Genomic DNA, 6,233 nt, shown 5'->3' on the forward strand with positions numbered 1-6,233 from the left:
TCGAGTTCACAGCCAGACTCAGCAAAAGTGAGGTGCTATGAAACTCAGTGAGACCCTGTCTCTAAATAAAATGTAAAATAGGGCTGGGGATGTGGCTCAGCGGTCGAGTGTTCCTGACTTCCAGGGGGTACCCCCCACCAAAAAAAAAAAAAAAAAAAAAAGAACCTGGCTAGTCAGAATGGAGGGAACAATCCGAACAGATGCCCACTATAGACAATAAAGCCAAATCAGAGTGCAACACAGGCATAGAATAAACCCCAATTGTTTTTTAGCATCAAACATGATGATGTTTGCTGCTTTGTAATAAATTTAAAATGATATTTTAACTCTTATTTTCGAAGAATTTTTTCTCAAAATAGAGCCAAAGCTCCACGTAAGCTGGATGCAGCCTTTCTATTCCGACACTGCCAATCATGGCTCCGCAGTCACCTGTCCCCATCCCAGTCCTTCGGGCTGTCCAGAGTAACAGGATGCAGTCCACTCAAATGGGACAGGGGCCTCTGGACCTGATTCCTGTGGCCCCCCCATCCTTCTTATGCACTGGAACCTTCTCCCTAGTAACCTGGAAAGGCACCTGCTTCTGGGGCCTGGAGCACACATCCTTTCTGAAGTCTTCCCTAACCTTTCCTGCGCCCTGAGCACCTCCACTCAAGAAAAAATCAGCCCCTGTTCACCCCAGGTTACCCCGGGAACACTTCCTGTATGCCCTTTCTTCCACGCTATATTTGTGTTTCGCTCTTTGCTTTTTGTCTCCATTTGTGGGCCGTGAGCTCCTGTCCTCAACACCAGGCCCAGGGCTTGCTGCTTCATTTGTATCCAGTTAACATTTTTGAGTGAATGAGTGAAACCAAGAGGAGTGAATCTCACTCTGAGTGTGACCATTGATGACGTAAAGCTGATATAATTTTTAGAATGATAAATGGATGTGTTTTCATTTCTTTTAACTAATGATGCCAGAAAAGAGCAAGTATCACTGTCCTGATTATCTGTGCCAAGGAAAGTGCCTACAGAAGCAGCGGCCATCTATTGGGAGCTCTGAGTTCTGGAGGCTGAGAGGGCCCAGCTGGAGTCTCTCAGATCCTTCATAGGAACCATTCGCAGGCAGTTGGTGGCTGGGGCTGCAGTCATTAGAAAAGCATCCTCACTTGAGAGGCTTATGATTTCTGGTTGACTCACCCTTTGTGGTGTTCACCTAGCTGCTGGATGCACACGGTGGCCTGATTCCTCCATCAAACAACGATACATTTTGCTTAAAAATGGAGCAAAATCTATGTGATATTATTTGGGGGACAATATAAATGTCTAGTTCTCCATCAACCATTCATCTAGTGCTTTTAAAATCAGTGAGTTGCTGGGCACTGTGGCACACATTATCTATAATCCCAGATATTCAGGAGGCTGAGACAGGAGGATTGCAAGTTCAAGGCCAGCCTCAGCCTCATAGTGAGAATATGTCTCAAAATAAAAATAAAAACCAGGGAGCTGGGAGTATAGCTCAGTGATAGAGCGCTTGTCTGTCATGTACGAGGCCTTGGGTTAAGTCCCTAGCAAAGCAAAATAAATAAATAATAAATACAGCAGGAAGCTAAAATAAAAAAAAAAGAAAGGATGAGGGGTGCAGCACAGTGGTAGAACACCCCTGGGCTCAATCCCTGGTACCAGAAACAAAACAAAAAGCAAACCAGTGGGTCATCTTTCCAAGCCAGTCATTTAATTAGGAAGTGAAAAAAAAATTTTTTTCTGTTTATATCAATTCCTCTTAGGATTATCAGCAGGGTTCTGACTCAGTCAATTTAGGATTACTTTAGTATCAGGATTTAATTTTTCCTTATAATTTTTAAATATTTTTTTAATTTTCAAATTTTCAAAGAAGTTGACTTAAATAGCCTCCTCAACTTACACTGTGACAAATGAGCTTTTCCTCTCTCTCTCTCTCTCTCTCTCTCTCTCTCTCTCTCTCTTGATTATGGACTGGTGGATTTTTAGATCCCATTAATTTCAATCTTTCTACCTCTGGGTGCTTAAATTCTTGCAATTTTGCCAATGGGAACCCATTCAAATGGGCTCCTAGGTCCTTTTGACTTTGCTTCCTGGGAAAAATACATCCAAGATTCACTTGACACTCCCGTCTCCGTCTGCCAGCTGTGGTCACTCACCAGTGGAGGCTGAGCTCCCCTTAGTGGCAAAGAGTGTTAGAGACCAAGTCCTGGGCACAGGATAGTAGTTGCTTCTGATATCTTGTTGCTCCTGTCCTTCTCAATGAACAGAGCTATAACTTATTTAATTTTAATAATTGGATCTCTTCTCTTTCACACTGAAATCCTGATTCCTAACATTTTAAACACAATGCTCATATGTTTTATCATACAGTAAAATTTCAAAATAATGACAACAGCTCTACTACAAATGTAAAACTACTGAGTTGAAGTTTCAATTTTCTTTGGAGATCTGTTCATCTTTAGAATACTTCTCACTGAGGACATTCCTTGACTTATAATGGTTGGAACTATGATTTTTTTTTTAGTTTACTTTGGTATGACAGTGATATGCAGTTAGAAGGAACTACTTTGTATTTTGAGTTTGGATCTTTTCCCAGGAGAATGAATGATACAGAATCCGACCCTCTTTTGAAATGTAGGGGAAAATGTTGTAGGGACAAACGAGGCAAGGCACAGAAGACAGCGGGAAACAGTTTTATTTGGCTGCAGCCAGGTTCAGAGGGCACAGCTTTTGCTGTAATCAGTCAATCCACTGAACCCCGAGTTCAGGGAGTTTCAGAGTTTTATACCCAGCATGTAAGGGGAGGGGCTCAGAAGTTCACAGTCTGCAGAAGTTCACATAAAAGCAGCTTTTTCTTTCACTGTTTTGGGCAAGTTAACCCTTCAAGGACAACACCTGAGAAGGGGAGAGCTTCTTCTCCCCTTCTTTCCTCCTCCTGCCAGGTGTTACCATGGAGTCCAGTTGGTAACTTATCTTAAAAATGTAGACATCTCTTTTATGCCCTTTAGAGACAGGTCTATCTGCATTGCTTAGGACCTAGCTAAGTTGCTGAGGCTGGCTTTGAACTTACGATCCTCCTGCCTCAGTATCCCAAGTCCTTGGGATTGCAGGCATGTGCCACCACACCTGGCCACAGGCTATTTCTTTACAAATTTGCTAATAAAATGTATTGTCAAACTTTTAGATTTTTGCCAATCAAGTGAGAAATGCAAACTTTATTTTCAATTGTGTTTCTCTAATTAAAAGTGTGATCTGAAATTTACTGTGGATGTAACAGTGAACAAAACAGTCTCTGCTTTCTTGAGACTTGCTTCTCATGTATGGTCCCTTGCTATGCTGGTGCTACCACAAGGGATTTTCTTCTTTCATAGAGAGGCTAGGCCACAGGCAGTGATGATTGATTGTGTTGCCACTGCCTTCATCTGGAAGCAATTTTCCTGTTTGACCTACCCTTCCAGGAAAATAACCATCCTAATAGAATAAATTAATTTCCCCCAAATAAGGAAATGTGCACTTGTGCAGTTATTAAGAATCGTGTTCTCAAAAATATTTAAAGAAATAGGGACATGTTAATGACAGATTATCACATGAAAAAGTGAGCCACAAAACAGCCTACACAGCATAAAACCAGTTGTATAAGGCTCATCAAGCCATAAGCGTAGGAGAAATATTAGAAGAATATACTCAAAAATGTTTACAGTGATTACCCCAGGGTATTGGGATTATGGGTTATTTGTTTTCTTTATTCTCACTCTATTTTCTAATTCTTTTTTTTTTACATTGAGCTTATATTTTTTGAAAATCAGCAAGAATGATAATGTTATTTTTAAAATTAACAGTACTGAACAAAATTTAAGCAAATTTTTCTATCTTGAGTGAACATTAATTATTAATTTGGTGTAAAGTGTGTATCTTTTTCATTCCATGAACTGACTGATGTTGAGAATCCATTTACTTTCTGTATTCCATTCCCATCGAGTAACAGTGATCTTATTTGCTGTTTCCTCCAGAGGCTGTAAGTTTTATCTAGAAGAGCAAACATTTTATGAATCATGAATCACTGAGGATCACAAGGTTTCACGTAAGAATATTCCAGCACCCCATCTAACTTAGCTCCACCTTGGCTTTGGATTTCTGCCAATGCATGATAAACTTTCTAGATTTTTTTCTATTTTGTTGCATGATGGGAATTGAGCCCAGGGGCTTGTGCATGGTAAGCAATTGCTTCACTATTGAGCTACACTCTCAGCCCCCACGTTCCAGATGTTTTGGCTAAGAATCTGAGATTGGTCCTTGACTTTCTCCCTTCTCATGCTGTGCAACTTTTTGATAATCTATTGAATCTTTCTTTAATATATTTCTTAAAGATATCTATTCTTCTATTCAGCTGTAATTCCAGCTGTGACTCAGACTATCTGTTGCCTCCAGTGTTACAGCAGCCTCCTATCCTAGAGAGGTGTGATCTTGGGCAGGGGATGCAGCTCAGTGATAGAGTGCTTGTCTAGCATGCATGAGGTCCTAGGTTTGATCCCCAGCCCCCAAACAAAACAACAACAACAAAAAAAAAAAAAAAAAAAACTGTACTTAGAGAGGTGTGATCTCTAAATAAAATTTTCTGGACTCAATCCTGGGTTCTATATTCTGAGTATACATGATTTAGGCTCTTAGCAAGTTTCTCAACTTCTCTCTTCATTTTCTTCCTTAGGTGTAAAATGGAAATAGCAATAATTTCTAAGCTGTTCATTTGTTGTCAAGATTAAATGAGTTGGAGGCTGAGGTTGTGGCTCAGTGGAAGAGTACTTGACTGATATATGTGAGGCACTGGGTTCGATTTTCAGCACCACATATAAATACATAAATTAAATAAAGGCTCATCAACAGCTAAATATATTTTTTAAAAAAGATTAAATGAGTTAATAAATATAAAAAAACTTATGATAGTGGCTGAGTACATAGCTAATGATCATGACCAATATACATGTTAGCTATTTTAATTATGATAATTGGTTATTATCCTCTACTTTGGCCAGGTCAATCTTCTGAAGTCTGGTGTGTGTCACTCTTTAGTTATAAATCTCCATTTGAGTTCTCTACTTGGCAACAGCTGCTTAGGTTTATTTAGACAACATATCCTGTCTGGAACAACTTGAAGAACTAGATATCTCAGAGATATCAAGGAAGGGAGAATTTTTGAGAACCTTGGAACAAGAGAAGATCTGAACAAAGATTAAAGTAAGTAGAGGTGAATCTGGCATTTGAAGATTCTTCTCCCTCAAGTCACTGTTGAGTCCAAAAGTGAAAGCAGTCAATGAAATCCTAAGTTTAAACAGTGATTTCTGCAATGTAGGGGAGACAATTGTAGCTAAGGGCCTGCTAGGTCTGAGAGGTTCTGGGAAATATCACAAACCTTTGGAGTAAGTGCCAACTGAAGAAGCATCTCTCACAGGGAATAAAGCCCAGTTTAGAATCATCTCAGTTCCTAACTGGATTATAGCAATTGGCTCCTTGTCTCTCCACCTGCCAAAAGCAAAAATAAATGCCTCTGGCAGAAGATAATATTATGCAGAGCCTCAAAATATTAGCAATCTTTCAAAATAACCAGATACACAAGAAAACAAGTTTTGTAACCAGGTGTAATGGCACATACCTACAGTCACACTTACAGACCCTGTTTCCATAAATAAAAAAAAAATGCCTATATAATTGTATATTTAACAAACAAAAAAAAGAAAGAAAAAGGAAACAAGTTTGACAGAAAGTCAAGAGAAAAAACAGACTAGAATAATATTAATAGAAGATAAAGATATTGAAGATAAGATATAGGCTTAAAATAACTACAATCAGTATGTTTGTGGAATTAAAAATCAGTGTGGATAAACTTGGTATGAAAAAACTTGAGACTTGCATAAAACAATAGAATGAATATCCTATGCCTGAATAAAATTCAATAAATAAATTTAAGGACTGGATAAATCAAGCAGTAGATTAGACACAGCTGAAGAGAGAATAGTTAACTGAAACACAGGACAATAGAAAATATATGGACTAAAGCACAGATAAAAGCATGAAGAATATATAGAAAAGAGTATAAGAAATATAAGAAACCCAGTGAAAATGTTTAAAAATATGTGTTATTGACATTCCATAAGTAAAAGAAAGGAGAAATCGAGAAGAAATATAAACATGAATGTTCTAAAATTTATGAAAATTATTAACTACACAGATAGAAGAAA

The sequence above is a fragment of the Ictidomys tridecemlineatus genome, chromosome 6 (assembly GCF_052094955.1).
Source record: "Ictidomys tridecemlineatus isolate mIctTri1 chromosome 6, mIctTri1.hap1, whole genome shotgun sequence".
Classification (NCBI taxonomy): Eukaryota; Metazoa; Chordata; class Mammalia; order Rodentia; family Sciuridae; genus Ictidomys; species Ictidomys tridecemlineatus.